This window comes from Sciurus carolinensis, chromosome 7, assembly GCF_902686445.1.
Source record: "Sciurus carolinensis chromosome 7, mSciCar1.2, whole genome shotgun sequence".
Taxonomy (NCBI): Eukaryota; Metazoa; Chordata; class Mammalia; order Rodentia; family Sciuridae; genus Sciurus; species Sciurus carolinensis.
The window spans coordinates 41,827,616-41,846,753 of NC_062219.1; the positions used below are offsets into that span (position 1 = coordinate 41,827,616).

The 19,138-nt window shown below is 36.3% G+C and overlaps 1 protein-coding gene across 2 annotated transcripts in view; it reads right to left on the bottom strand.

Annotated features, from left to right (window-relative positions):
- The window catches only part of Pkib (cAMP-dependent protein kinase inhibitor beta), a 100,408-nt gene that overhangs the window by 55,999 nt on the left and 25,271 nt on the right, over positions 1-19,138 (bottom strand). The window contains exon 2 of one of the 2 annotated variants that reach the window (XM_047557173.1): positions 18,487-18,584. The exons of the other annotated variant lie outside the window; for it this stretch is intronic. The gene's annotated coding sequence lies outside the window, so the exon portion shown is untranslated. The remainder of the gene's footprint in view (positions 1-18,486; positions 18,585-19,138) is intronic. 2 annotated transcript variants of the gene reach the window in all.

Genomic DNA, 19,138 nt, shown 5'->3' on the forward strand with positions numbered 1-19,138 from the left:
CTTTTGTTTGTTTGTTTGCTGCTCTTTTTAGCAGATTATGTTTTCAAAAGCTGCAATCACACAATAAGGTTGGTTAACCTTGATGGCCTTCCACAGATATGGTTCAGAATCCTGAACATAGACATTCAATAAAAGCCTATTATTAATATAAATAATATTCTAGAAGCAACTAGTAGCCAATGTGAGTTTACTTTTAGAATGTAAGATATGGATCCACAGTTGAAAGGTTTGAGGAAATAGCAGGGGCAACACCTCTCCTCTCCACCATAAATGCTCTTTATTGACATATTTCTGATCAGAGAATGAAGCAAGGAAAATAACATTTTGTAAGTGTGTACCCTATAGGTACTTTACACATCCATGATCTTAGTCCAACATGATGATTTGATTATCTGAATTTTCTTTATGAGCAGTTGAGATTAGAAAATTCAACTGACTTCTTAATAAAAATCCAAACCCTGGTCTGACTCCAAAGCCTAAATTCCTGGCACTGGATCCCACTTCTAGAGCAGAGCAAGATGATTAGGACTAGAAAATACTGGAAGAGGCAATAGAGAATTTGGTTGGTTTCAAACACCAAGATTATCTAGTCTAAAGTAAAAGAGAGGTGATGTCCTGTTGTTCATGGATGGAGATAGAGGAAAAGCACCTGGTAAAAGAAGGAGCTGATTTTGTGGAAGCTCCCATCTCACCTCAATTCTTTTTTCTCAAATAACCCTTTTGGGTTAAGACAAATATATTTCAGAGATTTTAACACAGAGGGCAAAATACATATTTTGGAATTAGACTCCCCCTACATCACCCCTGAACTACCAGGCTTGAATTGTAAAATATCAGTAAAGTTGCTCTAGAAGTTTCCCATAAAACACCACAGCCATAGACTGCAATCTTGTCAAAGTAACTCATGTCTTGCTTCAAGGCCACCAGAGCATATGCAAGAAAGAATGGCCTAATATACACCATTACTCCACATAGGCAGGTTACATGAGTTCTGCTGGAGTTGGTAGTCACCTGGAAAGAACAATTCAGGAAGCTTGTCACCTTGTTTCATGATGAGTAATCAAATGTTCCCTCAGGAAAGTACTCCTTTCACTCAGCAGATATTACTCTAGTCACATGTCAACTTAATTTCTCTCTCTCCCTCTCTCTCTCTCTCTCTCTCTCTCTCTCTTGAGTACATTTTAAACAAACAACATACTAAGAAAGCTTAGCTATCTGGGAACCAACCTTCTGGAATTTTCAAATTCTAGAATGTTTCCTAACTAGCTAATGAAATTTAATTTCATTCCTGTTAGCAGAATCAACCCCCTTTATAGGCAGCAATAAATGAACACAACAGAAAAGACTCTTGGATGTACAGATCATGGTGGATCAACTGTGTTATGAATGTTTTTAACAGTGTATCGGTTCAGAGAGATTAATAGCTTCAAACCACAGATAAGATGATTTTCTGGTCTGGATGAGACAATTTGTTGAGAAAAGGTCATTTCAGTTACTGCTTTTTGAAAAACAACAAAGGAGAAGGAGAAGAGGAGGAGAACAGCCATTATGGCTTCAATACTTCATTCTATTTTTAAGGAAAATGAAATGATTAAAAAGCAAACTATTACCTAGAATCTATTCAAGAAGTCAAATCTGTATGTGTAATTAACCATAATTTTTCTAGGCATAATATCTGCATCTCCCTGTATTTGTGATGAATTATAGACCGATCCTTTGCAATAAATATCTCTCTATATATTTAGTGATGTGAGGTATTTTGATATTTAACCCTTCAATGGTAAAGGATGAGTTGTCGCATTTGGCTCCACCTGTAACCAGAAAGGAAGGACAACACCTAGTTGGGCCTCTTTGGATTTTGGAAGCAACATACTCTTCATTTGGGTGTTCTACTTTGGCCTACTTAATGAGTGGTCCAAAAAGTTGCTCATTTTGAATATATCCTAAATAAGATAAGACTCTGCAACAAGTTCAGGTTATAATGCAAGATGCTCTGCCATTTGGGGCATGTGATTCATCAGACCCGATAGTGCTTAAAGTGTCAGTAGCAGATAGGGATGTGGTTTGGATACTTCAGTAGGCCCCTGCAGATGAATCATAATGAGAACCCTGAGGTTTTGGAACAAAGCCCTGTGTTTTAACTCAGCTTTTTCCCTACTGCAACTAAAAGATCTGATCAGAACAATTTAGGGGAGGAAAAGTTTATTTAGGGGCTCAAAGTTTCAGAGGTCTCTATCCATAGGCAGCAGGCTCCATTCCTCAGGGTCCCAGGTTAGGCTGAACATCATGGCAGAAGAGTGTGGCAGAGGGAACCACCTCATAGGATGATCAGAAAGCAGGGAAACTCCAATTGACAAATACAAATATATACCCTAAAGCCACACCCCCAAGGCCCGCCTCCACCAGCCACACCCCCACCTGCCTCATTACCACTCAGCTAATCCCATTAGGGTATTAAGTCACCGATTGGGTTAAGGCTCTCATAACTCAAATCATTTCCCCTCTGAACCCTCTTGCATTTCCTCACATGTGAGCTTCTGGGGAATACTTGCCATCCAAACCATAACACACTGACATCCTCTGCAGATAGTTACTTTCCTTTTGAAAAAGAGCTTTTGACTTGTTACTGGTCTTAACAGAAGCTGAACATCTCACCATGGGCCATCTAGTTACCATGAAACCTGATCTACACATCATGAGCTAGTTATTCTCTGACTCACTAACCCTTACAGTTGGGTATGCACAGCAGTACTCCAAAATTAAATAGAAGTGCTATATACAAGATTATGTCCAAGAATCCCTGAAGACACAAATAATTTATATCAGGAAGTAGTACAAATGCCTGTGGTCTCCATTTCTGCCATATTACCTTCTCTCTACCAACTCATACCTATGATCTCATTGGGAGTCCTCTAAAATCAGTTGACTGAAAAAGAGAAATGAGCCTGGTATACAGATGTTATGTATGATATTCAGGCACCACCTGAAAGTGAACAGCTATTGCACTAGAGCCCCTTTTTTAATACATCTCTGAAGGATATTAGTAAAGGAAAAAAACCCTCCAGTGGGAATAACTTCCAGTGGTGAAATTGGGTGTTAATTTTACTTGGATGGAGAAATGACCAGAGGTATATGACCATTTAGACTCATGAACTATGACTACCAGTTTAAATGAATGTTCATCAATTTGGAAAGAACAGAATTAGAAAATTGGTGGCAAGAATTTCTAGAGAAGAAGTATGTGGATGGACATCTCTGAATGAGAAAAATGAAGATATTTATTTCCCTTGTAAATTCTAACCAAAATTTAATCTCAATAGAGGATAATTTTAATAATCAAGTGGACGGATGAACCATTCTGTGGAAACTGTGCCTCTTTCCCCTGACACTCCTGTCCTTTTTCAATAGATTCATGAATGGCGATGATGGTGGTAAGGAAGGAGGATATAAATGGGCTCAGCAACATGGATTTCCACTAACCAAGGCCAACCTGGCTATAGCCATTGCCTGATCTGTTGGCAGAAGATGCCAAAGCTAAGTTCCTATATGGCACCTTTTCTCTGGGTGATTAGCCAGGTTACCTGGTGGCAGGTTAATTATATTGGATTGCTTTCATCATACAAGATGTGGCACTTTATAATTACTGGAATAGATACTCCAAATGCTTTAATCCACTATCAAGGTATTCCACACAGCATTGTTTCTGATCAAAGATCTTACTGCATAGCAAATGAGGTACATAAGTTCCCATTCAATGTTTTAACAATTCGCCATCACCCTGAAGCACATGAAGTGATAGAACAGAGAATGGCCTTTTGTGGCTCAATTATAGTGCTAGCTAAGTGGCAGTACCTTGTTGGATTCTGGAAATATTCTCCAGGAGGCTATATATGCTCTAAATCTAAATCTGTATATGCTCAATATATTATCCTCTTTCTCCCATAGTCAGTATTCATGGATCTAGGAATCAAGGGGCAGAAATGGGATAGATACCACTTACAATCCCCTAGAAAAATTTTGTGTCCCAGCTCTGTGATGTTATGCTTCACTGACCAAGGGATCTGAGCTTTAAAAGGAGGAATGCTTCCACTGGGAGACACAAAAATGAATCCACTGAACTGTGAGTTAAACCTATCATCAGTCACTTTGGGTTCCTCCCCTCTGGATTAAGAGGCAAAAAAGGAAGATACTATATTAGCTGGCATGACTGATTCTGATTACCAAGGGTAAATTGGGCTGAACTACTAATGGTGGTAAGGAAGAGTATGCCTGGAATATGAGATCCTTTAGAGCATCTGCTATGCTTTGAAGACAGTTTGTCCCATGTGAAACTCATGATGGAGTTTAATCCCTACTGCCAGGTATTAAAAGGGCAGAAACTTAATCTGATTATGGTGTTTAGAAATAGGGCCTTTGAAAGGTGATTAAGATTAGATAATGTCATCCTAGTGGAGGTCCCATGAATGAATACTGGCGGCTTTATAAGAGAGAGGCTGAGAACAGAGGACACAGAAAAACACATACTCCCTCTCTCTTGTCATGTGACATCCTGCACCACTTTGACATTCTGCCAACAAGAAGATCTTTGACCTTGAACCAGAACTGTCAGCCAAAATAAACCTCTTCTCTTTATATCTTACCCAGTCTGTGGCAGTGTGTCATTAGCAACAGAAAACAAGACAGCATCTCTTATTACCACCACATTCTGTGACTACAGTCAATGGAAAAACCACAATAATTCATCAAGGAATGAAGATTTGGGTTACCCCACCACCAGCTGAGGTGCCTGCTTGAGAGTCAGGGGACTATGAATTGGTTACTAAAAGAAAGGAGTTACAAATATCAGCTCTGACTATGTGGCCAGTTCTAGACTCATGTACAGTAAGTTTTTCAGTGTTCTTATTTTGGTGTGTGTATGTGTGCCTAACTTAGATGTTCTAACTTCTTTTAAGCCCTTACCTTCTAAACCAACATATGTTCATAATAGCTAACTTTACATCATAGTATTTAAGTTGCATGGTGTCATGGAGAAGAGTGAATGATATCATTCAATGACACTACATTCTCTTCTTGGGAAAGTGTGAACATGTTTTTGGTTGCAAAACATGCTTTGGAAGAGTTTTATCATTTTATATGGATGAATGGCTTTTTCCATTGTCCTTGATATTCAGTATGGTTTATGAAAATGTGTAGAAGTACAAAGTTGCCTAAAGATGAACTTTGATGTGATGGTCAGTCTTTTGTGTCAACTTAGCTAGACTACCATATCTAGGGTATTGCTGTAAAAAAATTTTGTAGACTTGATAAACATTTGTAATCAGTTGACTTTAAGTAAGAAGATTATCCTCAATATTCTGGATGGGCCAGATCAAATTATCTGAAAGTCCTTAAGAGCAGACTGAGGTTTTTCTGAAGAAGATGAAATTCCACCTGTGGAGTAAGGTTTCAACTCTTGCCCCGACATTTCCAACCTGCCCTTTGTCAGCTTCCACAATCACTTAAAACAGTTTATTGAAATAAGTTTTTAAATATATCCTCTATTCTGTTTCTCTGATGGAATGCTGATCGATATAATTATGTTCTGAGTGCATATAAAAGTAAAACATATTAAAATGCTTTTCAATAATTTTCATTAAAAAGTGATAGCTTTGTCTTCCATTGCGAGACCCAACAGTGTACCAGAAATACAGTATTTTTATGAAAAAGGTAGAAACTGAGATATGAAACTAAAACTCGATATGGTAAATAACTTGCACCAAAGTCACACAGAAGGTCAGAATTTGAAACAAGAGATTTCATGATAGTCAAGTGTATCTTAATTACTTAAGTCAACATAAATGAATGCATAGTTTCTCTAGACTATATTCAACATTATAAAAAAAGTCGATTGGGGAAAAAAACAGATTTTCCTCTACTGAAAATAGTACTTGAAGAAACAATGATGAAGTTTTGAAACTTCATAATAACCTAGTAAAATAAAATTTTTAAAATATAGTCATCAGTCTTAAGATTTCATTAAAAATGCAAAGCATGAGAATGCTTGGATTTCATTTTATTTGAGGTTTTTTTTTTCTTTTATCACCAAAATGTCTGTATACATAAGGTCTGGGATCAACAACAGAAGACGTTAAGAGCTGAGACTAAGATATCAGAGATAACATCCAATACTCTCCTCATCCTTGGAAGTAGAGGTCCTGGTTTGATGCAAAATGTTCCCAAGTAAAATAACAAGGTCTGGTGGTCCCCCAAATAACAACAGCCAGGAAAAGGGACAGTTTATACTCCTGTCACTGTAAGGAAATTAATTTCAGCAGTTTCCATACCATATTCTCTTTCATTCCAAGCAGACATCACCAGAAATAACCTCCTTTCTAATTCTTTCATTGTATATTCTTTTCTCTGAGACATGATTTTATCCTAAAGATAAATCAAAAAGAGTAAAGAATAACATGTTCATATTTCATGTTTCACTTAACCTAGGTCACATATGAATAGTTTCAACCACAGGGAATTCTGTATGATCTGAAGGATACTGCAAGCTTTACCAGAAAAAAAAAAAAAAAAAAAAAAGCAGAGCTAATCAATTATCTAAAAGTTGCCTACTAATCTTCCTCATTAGTAATAAAGCACACTTTGGTGAAAAACATACCTGAGTTTTTCAATTTTTGAAATTGAAAAAATATGCCTTTGCTAAGGAATGTAAAAGTCACTATCTATGAAGACCTGCCTGGTTCCTTGTTCCAGCATCCCATCAAACCTCACAAGTTCCAAATCTGAGGGTGTCACAAGTTTTCACTAAACAGTAGTCCCATATAGCAAAGACTGTTCTAATGCCCTGGACAGTACACTACCCTCTCCAAAATGGGCCTCTGTGTTCTATCCAATTTTCACAAGGTCAGGATTTAAAGCCCTTAGCCCTATCCTCAATCTTTGGGCCCTGCTCTCTGGGATCAGACTTCTTCATTTATCTGCCTGAATATTACCTGCTTCCAGACTCTATGTTACCATGTCCCACCCACCTGCTAGGACACCATCTGCTGTACCTTGCTGGTCCTCATGAACTCCAACCTCCTGGCTGTCAGTACTGTCTCTGTTGCTATCAACATTCCTTCTAGATAACGAGCCCACTGACTTGGTTGGAATTTTTCCCATCAATTGAAGCAAATTCCAATTCCAATGGCCTCTTTCACCCTGGTGAGCAAATCCTGCCTTTAAAATAAAAAACTGATCTATCCCTCTACTACCAAGCTCTTCTTTTTTGAAAATGCTACAGTTCTTTGTCCTATTTTTAAATTAGAAAACATTCCAATTTAACAGGTTTCAAGCATCATTAAAACAGCCTGTGTATTTAACAGAGTTGTGGATGTGTGATAAGTCATGTACCAATCCGTACTAAAGAAATCGGATAAACAGTGAAATATTTTCACTGACAATAGAGAAGTGAAAAGCAGTAGCACAGTTTTCCAAAAACTTGCCATGCAATAGCATTTATAAATACAGAAATAGAAAAAGTAAATAAACAACATTAACTCTTTCGGAAGTTAAAAAAATGTCTACACAATTCAGAAACAAGTTTCAACCCAGGTAGAGGAGTTGGCACAGTATATACAACTGTGATATTTATAAATATTTTGCCTGGCTTTTAGTTCTGCAAATATACCTTGATCTCAAAAAAATGAAAAAAAGAAATCATCAGAGTTGAACTATCTCGCCATTAATGTTCTGCACAGAAATGAAACAATGTTTTAATCAGCATAAGTTTAATAAGTTAAAGATGCAGGGATTATAGTGTCCCATGCCAGAGCAAACCATAGCCCTGAACCATTGCCTGACCCCTGTTTATAGGCTGCTGGCACTGAAATGGATTGCACAATAGAAAAAGAAAAAGAAAAAAGAAAAAATTATGTACAGAAATGAAGTAAAAAAAAAGCCTTAAAATGATGTATTTCTATACTGTAAATATTCTGTGCAAACATCAAATTCAATGAAGTCAAATATTAAAATTTTATTAAACATTTACATAGGCAGTACATTCTAAGTAATATACAAATAGCAATCAACTTTATTTTCTTAGTACCTCAGAGAGAAGTACTATTATCAGTTCCATTTTATGGATAAAGTACTAAGATAGAAAGGTTAGGTAATTTGCCTGAGACCATGTGGCTAATAAATAGCACAAGTGACTCAAACTTGGTAATCAGTGATTCATCCTATGCTCTGTGCTCTATCTCTGAATGAATCCTGGGACTTACCCGACCAGACACTGGCAAAGCTCAGTATAGAGACTTGAGTTTCAGTTTCAGACTCTTAACACAAAATCTTTTGTGCAGTTCAAACGTTCACCTAATGTCAGAAAGACTATAAAATTCTATGTGGTGAGCTAATAAATCATCACAAATAAAAACAGCAAAAGAAATATAAAGTACTGTTGAAATTATAACTTTAGTAATATGTTTAAGCTATGATATGCATTTAAGTAATAACAGACTACACACATGCACATTAACATATAGAATAATTTTAAATGAAGTGACTTATTTTGGGTGACTGCCTACTAGTTAACTCACAGAGTGGAACCATATTCTACATGATATACCAATAACGATATAATCACAAACCAAATAAAACTATAGAAGAGACTTCACAGATATGCAAACATGGGTGTATCTTTGAGAAAAATGTCCTTTGAGCCATACTTCAGCAATATACCCACATATAGAGAACTGATACATACTGAAAAATGTAATAATAATCAGTAGCTAAAATATTCATGATGTCTCCCAGCAGTTTGACAATATATCATCTGAGACAAATAATGATAATCAGCTCATTTGCTGCTTTGAACAATTATTTCATCTTTTCAGAAGTTATTATACCATGACATTTTAGGGTTGTGTTTAAAATAACCATATGGTTATACTTTCCTACCAATGGATTTTTTAATGAGTGCTATTATAATGTCTATGTTGTTTACAAGGTAGGATAGTAGGTAAATATTAAATTAACCAAAAACTTTTGCATTCTCAAGCATGGGTAAATCCAAATTGTACAGCCTAGTAAACTATTTGTAAAGAATACAAATTATCATATTTTGTTAAGAACATAATTAGATGAAGTCTGATATTTAACAGATGATAGATTTTTACTTTTAACCTATCATTTAACTTATATTGAGTACTTTAGTAATTAAGTTTTTATTCCAGCAGGTAGTCAAGAATATTGATTTTATTTATCAATATATTTATTTATAAATATGTGAAAAGTGAGCAAAATTTAAAAACTGTTTTCCAGTCTTTTAATCTTAGATGTTGTACTAGTTTCAAAATTTAAAGTAACCATTAAATGAGGAATTATTTGTTCTGACACCATGTGCCATAATGAAACAACAGCAATGTCACCTTACTCTAAAGAAAGTTTGAGACTGGCTTTTGTTAAAGAAAACTGCAGACCTGGGTTGGAGTTGCAAACTCCTGGTTTTCAGGTTGTGGTTTAATTAATGAGTCAGTTCTTTGTCTCCAATCCAACTTTGGCACACCCAAACCTCAAAGAGATGGATATGTCATATTCATTAACTCACCAGAAATCAAGACAACTGTGGGGCAAAACTATGCTGACAAGTAACTAGACAGGAGATAACTTCTGATTATCAGTGACACTTGGCTTGCCAAACTATACTCCCCTACCCAACGGAACAAATAGGGCAGAGGGCTCCACCCAGTGAAGAGAGGCAATAATTAAGTTTACCTGGTAAGAAAGAGGACAATCATAAGGAAAAAAAGAAGAATGTCAGATTAAAGCTATAACTGTTACCAGCCATTCTGAAGTCCAGATATCAGGTATTTTCATTTTCTTCTAATGGAAAGGGGCTTAAGAATTCATTATCTTATCTCCATTTGCTTTTTTAACACAAGCAGAAGCATGTCCAACAGAATAATGAACTAGAAAATGTTCTATAACGTATTATATGCAATTGTTTGGCTTTGAGATCTGGAATGGGTAGTTTAAGAACTGCCATTAATCTGATAGGTAACCCAGTGTTAAAAGAACATTAGCTAAAATAAATTTAACAGCTCTTATTTGGACAAAGAATGATTCGTGAATCAGGCAGCACTCAAAACTGGAAGAGGTTTGGAGAGTTCTGCTCTGGCAGCCTGAGCAGTGGGGATGTATAGACTGAAAATGGAAGCAAAGTCAAGAAGTTACCTGACTGGTGAGAGCCAGTTGTTTGCCTTATTTTGATATGGTTTCACATGAAGTCCCTAGTTATATAACCACTGGGCTACTTGACTGGCTGTGATTGACTAAAGTTCAATTCAGAAGTAATGTTATAAGCCATGTCTCTAAGTTTAAAGTTTCAGGTAAGTTGCATAAAGGTTCTGGGTACAGAAATGATCCCAGGCAAATAGACTCCTGCTTATTTTGCTTTAACTCCAGAAATTAATTTCTCTTATAGCCCTGTTTTTATCATATGCAGTCTGACCCTCCATTGTGGATGGCTTTAGAAAGTCTATTCACATTCTTTTGACCTTCCATCCAGTTTAGCTTTTGGTATTTCAAAAGGTTGCAGTATTGACAATACGTAAAGATATTAATTTAAAATAATGTTTTGTCCTGTCTCCTCCAGCATCCTGTCATCCACAGGCCCAGTTTAGGAGTAAGGCAAGTCAGTAGATATGAGCAGCAAATGAAGTATTTCATTTACAAAATGAGACACTAATTTCACAAGGGAGAACACAGTTAGAAATATATCTACACAGATTTCAGAAACATAATGTACAAATAAGTAAAATATTATTTATGCAAATTTAAAATACATAAGCCAAGACTAAATATTGGGGTAGTTCAATAAATATATGGGTGAAAATACAAAACGAATGGGAACAACATATACAAAGTCACTGATGTTTCTAAGAGGAGATTTGACTAACTCTAGCACTTTAAAAAGGAAGAGTTTAAGCAAATTTTACACAATAAATGAGTCAATTCTGGGAAGTGGGGGTTGATTTTATTATTTGTTCTTTTGTGCATTAAATGTCTCAATATATAAATTATAGGTGTTCCTGGACTTGCAATGGGCTTACATTATGATAAGCTCATTTTAAATTGAAAATATCATAAGTTGAAAATGCATTTAACACACCTAACTTACTGAACATCATAGATTAGCAACACAGTTCACTGTAGAGTCTTGGTTATTTCTCCAGACAATTGTGTGGCTGTCTAGGAGTTTCAGCATACTGAGGCTACCTAGCACTGCCAGAGTATCATACTGCATAAGTTGCTATCCTGGGAAAAGATCAAAATTCAAAACTTTGAGTACAATTGCTACTGAATAAGTATTGCTTTCAGACCATCATAAGGTGAAAAAATTGTAAGTCAACCATTTGTAATCAATGACTACCTGCACACAAGTGAAAAACAAAACACAGACTACTGAAAACAAAAGGTAGAGCTAGGTCTAGGACAGGGAGCCTGGAGTATTGAAATGGCTCATTTATTGTAGCTCATCAGGGTGTTCAAAGTCAACCACAGTTCACTGAGTTAACATTGTTACAATCACTAATTGTTTGATTTGACTCATGCTAACATAATCTGGCTGTAGATCAATCACCTGAGTCCTTTTTGACTTCTTAATGGCTAATTCAAATATTCAATGATTAATAACAACAACACATGAAACAGGAGTCGATTGCAACACAGGTACTTAGTAGCAACCAAAACCTAGCAACTTTCAAACTCGTCCCAGCTGCATGAGATTGCTCTCTTTCAACAGGTCATTGTCTGCATTCTCTTTTGATATGACAAACAGGTTGACAGTACACGTCCTACTATAATAAACGTGCTAGAAACTGAGCTAAAAAATAAATCTTTCCAACAACTAAGAACAGACAAATAATAAGCAAATGATAACAAACTGAAACAACTGGTCTGATAAGTTTCAAATGTTGGTATGTCTACTATTTTCACTGCACATTTGAGAAAGATATTGGTTTTAGAATTCCCAGATAAGGCGAGAGGGATTTTCTATATTAATGGTTGTCTTTTTAACTTTCTGGATTGTTCAAAGAAGTCTGTTTCCCAAAACTCAACTCTAGCTCCTCGTAGTAATTTTGCCATTTATTGGGTGCCCACTAAATGCTAAACATTTTTAATTCGTTCATTTACACTCATTATTTTATTCAATCCTCATCACAGTCTTGTGAGACATATATTGTTACTATCTCTAATTCTTTTATGTAGGAGTTAAGACTCAGAGATGAGGGATTTGGCTAAGGTCTAAGGGTTAAGTGACAAAGTTGGTAGACTTGACTCAAAAACAGTTTCAATATCCCTCATTACATTGTCTTTGGGTGAGTCCTTTCCAATCAATGGTTTCAATAACAGATCCTAGGACTTTTATGTTTGGACATGTGTTCATTACTCACCCTCCACTCCCAACTCCTCACCATCCCACATGTGAACTCCCTCTTCTACAACCTTTCCTGGAGGTTCCAAGCTTATGGAACATCTGTTACTAGAGGAAGTTTGTTATAATTTCAGGCAGACTTTCTCCTTTGTTAGGCAAAAATGCTTCAGTTTCCATCCACTCAATCTAGTTTCACCTTCTTGACCACACACTACAGATTTCTTTCTCTAAGTGATATTCCTCTCCACACTGCAGCTAGCATGCCAACCCTAGGACTTTGTCAAAGAATACCCGCCCATTCCTGATATGAAGCACCTAGGGTCTCCTGGCAGACTTCTGTAGGGTTGTCTCTAGTTCAGTTTTCCCATGCTGGTGGCTCTATATCACCAGAGTGCCAGGCCTAGGAAAATGCGGTAAATGTCCAGTGAATATTTATTGGATGAGAGAATGAGAAAATGCATTTTAGACACTATGACTATTAATCACATTAATTGACAATTACATTCATCACTAAGAATTAGTGCTGACCTGTTAATAATGCCATTCTTCATCCCCCTCTCACTCCTGCCTCCTCTCTCTCTTTCTCTCGCTCTCTTCCATTTTTCCTCACTCCCCTTTACAAGTGTGTCTGTCTACTCTACTGTTGTGTTTGTTGGATATCTTGTTGTTTTATTCTGTGCCCCATTTCTCCCTCCAGAATCCACTGCTTACAAGCAGGTTTTGTTTGGGGTTTTTTTTTTTTTTTTTTTTTTTGACAGTCTTCAAAAAGTGACAGTCTGGCTTGCATGAAAATTAACAGGATTTATTTCTTTATCTTTAGGGTTGTACTTCTTGATTTTATTACTCTTATTTAAAACAAAATGACTAAGCCTCTCTTTTTCTTTTATTACCCATGAGAAGAATAAAACACATTTATAGAGTTCTTTTGGCTACCTCCACGCCCCTTTCTAGAGGTGGTCAAAAAATACATATACCAAGTATATATCTATGTACAAATAAAGGTACATGTTTTAAAAACCAAAGTTTGTTTGGAGTCAGAGTTACATTACACTGTGTTCTTTCTTTCTTTTTCTTTGTTTTTTTTTTTTTTCTTTCTTTCATATTCATACATTTCCAGGCACATCTCCTAGCTTTCTTTCATATTTATACATTTCCAGGCACATCTCCTGAGCAGGCAGGATGGATCTGCCAGGGTTATAACTTCACCAGTACCTAAATGTCCTTACAGGAAGGACACTGGTGATGGCTTCTGGCCAAACTGCAGGATCAGGACCTACCTGGGGAGAAGCCTGTGTCAGGGAAAGCAAATGCTTCAGGGCTGATGAATAAAAGAGCTCAAATAACAAACTCAATCCCGGGACAATGGTTACTAGTAAAAGGTAGGGAAGGATGGTTGAATGTACAACATTGTGCAATTTCAACCCACAAACAAAAGGTCAATATAGATGGGGAAGATGAGAAGTCCATGTCAGCTAGAGACTGTTAGCAGAAGCACATGTTACAGGGGAGGTGCAAGGAGGAGGAACAGCAGTGGCCAGAAACCAGTGGATTGGCCAGAAACACAGAGGACAGCATGCAACCAGAAAGAAGAGGAGGTTCATGGGCCCACAGGTTACTCTTTCCCATGAGATTGGGCTCAGAATCAGCAATTATAATAATAGGACAGTGGACAGAAATTTACTATTTTGTTAGTGTGTGAATTGATTGTGATAGTATTGGCTGGTATAACTCGGCACAGTTTACATAAACCAAAACTATAAATATTTTTCATTGTTCATTGGTCATTATAAACTTCCCTTTCACATCTGTTCTGAGGCCCCAGCATTGAAAGATCAAAGCTACTCTGGAGAGAGGTGAAGCAAACAATCTTTCTTGTACCATACCCTACAGTAAGACAAAGCAGAGGGGTTTTCAAGATGGCAGAAAAGAGGTCGCTTTCCTGGCTGCTCTGTGGTGTGAAACCAAAACAGCAGATAGACAGCTTCTCAGCAAGGTAGGTGGGAATAAAAAGGGGGAGAGGGATTACTGGAATTAATACTGAACCTTCAAAGCAAATTGGAGATTCAGGAGGTTGGATATAATAAAATAAGGCAAAAAATCCCCAGCGCCACTGATGCTGCCACTGGCAGAGGCACCAGCCAGATCAGTTCCCGTGCGAGCAGAGTGGAGGGATAAGGGATTAAAGGAGCCCACATTTTTAGGTCTGAGGCATGTCTGGGCACACAGAGATCAAAGATCAAAGAAACTGCCGACGAAACTAAAAACCATAATGCACAATATTCTTGTGTGAGAAAGATGCTGCATCTCCTCTAGCTGCCTGGGGAGGACAGAGGAAGGAACCATTTGCAGCCATGGCTCAGGGACCAGCAGCTGGGGAAGTCAATTCCTAGCAAATGTGAGCTTGGCTAGAAACACAGGCCTGGCAAACCCACACTACACAACATCAAGTGTGCCTAAGTGACCAGGAGAAAATCAAATGTGGAGAGGGGTTTATATGAAGGAACGCTGGTCGTGGAAACCCACCATGCTCCCCTCTCCCTCTCCAGTCTGGCCATTTGCACCCCACCAGGAATTTGAATGGGCGAGGGTGGGAGTGATTGTTTGGAGACTGAACTAAAAAATGAAAAAATGTGGGGTCTGCAAGTGATGGAGAGGACTAAAAATTGGCTCTTCCACCTCACAAGTGGAACCCAGGGGAGATCCCTGGGGTTCAGTATTCAAGCATAGAATGGCAAATACTGGGTCCTGGAGGTGCGCTGATTAAAAATCTTCAGATCAATTGCCATTTAATGAAAAACTAGTGTGTAGGATCACACTAGTTGTGTCTGCTCTCTGTTTATATGTACAGAGGTTTTAACATATCTCCAATCAAGTCTATCAATTTCGAACATGAGTCCTGTATTTGATGCCATGTTAAAAAAGTTTATAAATTTATTCACCTATTTTCCTCCGATTATATTTATTTTTTCACCTTTTATTAATGTTATTTATTTATTTATTTATTATATAAAAATTTACATTTTTCCTAAATTAATTATTGTTGTAGCTCATTTAATGCTCAGCACTTTCTCCATCAACTGAAATCTTGTCTTTATTACACTTACTTTTATATGCTTTGATCTGTTGAGGATTTTCAAACTAATTTACTTCTGCTAATTTTCCATTTTGGTAAAATAAACAAAAAAATAAAAGTACCACACTGTCTTAAATACTGTCTCAATTATAACTTTACAGTATATTTTCATACTTAGAAAACAGGAAGTTACTTTTTCATTGTTTTTGCAAAAAAAATTTTTCCCCAGACTGTCTATTCTTCCCTTTCACCAGATTCTCCCTGGAAATCTCTTAGGTGTTTTAAGTAAAATTGTACTAACTTTATAATTAATTTGGGGACATTAGCATCTGTAGATTTATTAGTCTCATCCTGGAATATATAAATTATCATTATTCTAATCCCTTACTTTTTGTTCCCCAATATATCACCACTATTTTCTTCTTTTACTTCATGCACATTTCCTGTGGTTCATTTATAGGTACCGAAAGTTTTTTATAAATGGTATGTTTTTAAACATGCTTTCTATTTATTACTATTATGGAAAAGTCAATTGATTTGTACACACTTATCTTTAGTGTTCCTATTTAAATGAAGTCTTTACTCAAATGGATTTTCAGCTGTCTCAGGATTTTTATTAAAGAATATATTTTTTCAAGGAAAAAAATGACATTTTTTTCTAATAAGTATGGCTTTTGGGAGTCGGCATAACAGTATTTAAGACTCATGGGTCAAATGACCTGAGTTCCAAATCAGCTCTGCTACTCTTTAGCTGTGTGACCTTGGCCAAGTTACTTAGCTTCTCTGGGCCTGAGCTTTCTTATTGCAAAAAATGATTAAATGAGTTTATACTTGTAAAGCATTTAGAACAACAGTTCCTAGCATATATAATAGAAATGAAGAAAATATTCTTTCTAGAATTTATAGAGTCACATAAACTATAAGTGATGAAATAGGTCATGTAGTAAGCTCCTAGAGTTTCTCTGTTTCCTTGGAATCAGTTTTTCTTTTTTTATTTTAATGGCCTCTCTACATTTCCTAAATTAGTATGTCGTATGAACATGTGCTATCTTAAAAAAAAAAAAAAAAGTTGCATTTTATCAAATGTCAATTGGGATCTATTAGAAAAATAAAAAGAATAGAGGTTTTATTCTCTGGTGTAGGTTTTTGAAATTATTTAATGGAGTTCCCACTACTGAGCCACTTTCACCTTCCTAGAACAAATACCTTTGTTGTACTATTTGATTTTACTGGTTTCTAATTCCTTTACTAACATTTCACTGATCTTCTTGTGATACTTTTATTGCTTTTTTGGATTTTTTGAGGAGTTTTTTAGTATTATGCTTTTTATTAAATGAATTTGAAAAATTTATCTCTGCCATAGGGTACATTGAGTACAGAGACAATGTGTCCTTATGACTGTATATTTTCATCGATCAACATAAATACCTGATGTAAACAAGATGCTTTATTCATTTAAACAGAGCATTTTGTCTCCTGCCAAAGCTTCCTACCCAAGCTGGTCAAGGACATACGTTTAACCATGAGACAGAATTAGACTCAAATCCTAAATTCACCACCCACTAGATAAATATGTGCATTTGGCAAAGTACACTTTTATCTCAGAGTAAATACATGCCTCCTTACCTTCTCACATCCTGAGAATTAAACAGGATTATGCTAGAAATCATCGTACACTCAGCCCATAATATTGACCTGGTTAATTATTTTATACATTGGTTTTCATTTTTCATTAATACAAAATTAATAGTTACAGTTCTTCTTGTTCTTTTTTCTTCGTTTGGAGATTCTAATGGTTTATGTAGAAATATAATATGTTTGATAAAATATTTGTATAAATTACTTGATTATAAAAAGAAAAATTCAGTTTTGGCATCTGATTCTTAAATTTATTCTTAGACACATTGACCACTAAAAATTTGATATTACAGTAAAGATCCTCTGATGAGACATAGAAATGGCCCCTTTACCAAGATCTGAGTGAAGTCACAGTGGGCTAACAGGAAAGGGGTATGCTGGTTTTAGAAAAACAGGCAAGGAGCCTGAACCACATGGGATGCAGCCATTCTGCCTGTTCTCTTGGAACTGTTCTCATAGGAACCAGAATGGGAGGAGAGTGCTGGAGCCTGCACTGTTCCCAGGATCTGTCATCTAAACTACAGTGGGGGAGCCAGTCTCTCACTCTGGGTAGAAAAACAAAGGTAGCACTACGGGATTAGCATGACCTCAGAGCAAATTCTACCAACCTGACAGAACTTTGGTGAAACAGTAATAAGACTGCAAAATGAATGTGGCCTAACGGTCAGAACATACCAAAGAGAGGTGTGTGTGTGTGTGTGTGTGGATTTTTTGAGGAGTTTTTTAGTATTATGCTTTTTATTAAATGAATTTGAAAAATTTACCTCTACCATAGAGTACATTGAGTATAGGGACAATGTGTCCTTATGACTGTATATTTTCATCAATCAACATAAATACCTGATGTAAACAAGATGCTTTATTCATTTAAACAGAGCATTTTTGATACCTCATAAAGGTATTACTTTTAGGATTATGTCTACCAGTGTCAGTATAATCAAGAACATTTACTTGTACATACTGATTATAAATTTATTACTGTGGTCTCTGAGGAGAGTAGTTACAAGAAAGTAATGAGTTTATTAGAACTAAAGGTAAATCATGAATTTATCTCCAGTATAAAGTTTTTAAAACATTACTTCAATTGAACAGCTGCCTCTACTGAGAACAATTTAAATAGGGACAACTAAGATGGAAATATGAAACCAAGTTCAGTTTCTCTACTAATCGTCGGTCCATAGTTGACATAAGACAGAAATATGTGTCTTGGGTTTTCAGTATGTGTTATCTGCTATGAATTTGTTGATTAAACTCATTGATAGATTTTCTAAAATGAAAACCTCTTCTTTGCTGTCCTCTAGCTTTAGAGCAAAGACATTTTCAGGGCCACTCTGAGTACTAGGACTGATGGAACAAAAGGTGTACCCACCTCTATCGTTTCTGCCCAGAGTGGGCTCAATAACTTTTTGGTTTTCTGCTTCCCCCAGATTTCTCTTGATTGAGTCCCTTTTCAGTATAGCATGATCCCTGAAGAAAACAAAGTGGGAAAACAGGTTTATTAAGATAAACCTCTTCAGTTCCTTGTCTTACAGAAAAGAACAAGTGGTTCCTTGGGCTAAAACAACTAATTTAATGACCAAATGCCACACAATTCTAAGACAATATTTATTGTCATTTTTTCATCCTCATCCCAATTCTTTTCTACTTCTCTGAGAACAAAAGGTTCTTGGCTAAGAGCTCCACATTTCCTTATAAATGAGGAGTGTTTCTTTTTAATATTTTATTTCATTGAAACTCATCAACTGTATTCTGAGCAAACTTGTAAACAGTAAACTTTCCCAAACGTATGACTTAAAAAGTGCTATATCTCTGCAGCAGTTCAGCTTTGAATTTCAGTGCCAAGGAACAAGGACATTTTTTTCCTCAGTCACATGACATAGTGATTACGATTCTTGGAGAAACAGCAAACCTAACAAAATCCAGTACACAACGATTGCCTCTGCATCAAGAGGTAACCTAGAAATTTGCAGCTGATTCACTTATATGTTTTTGCTCTTCCTATTCTTTTAGACATTTCTATA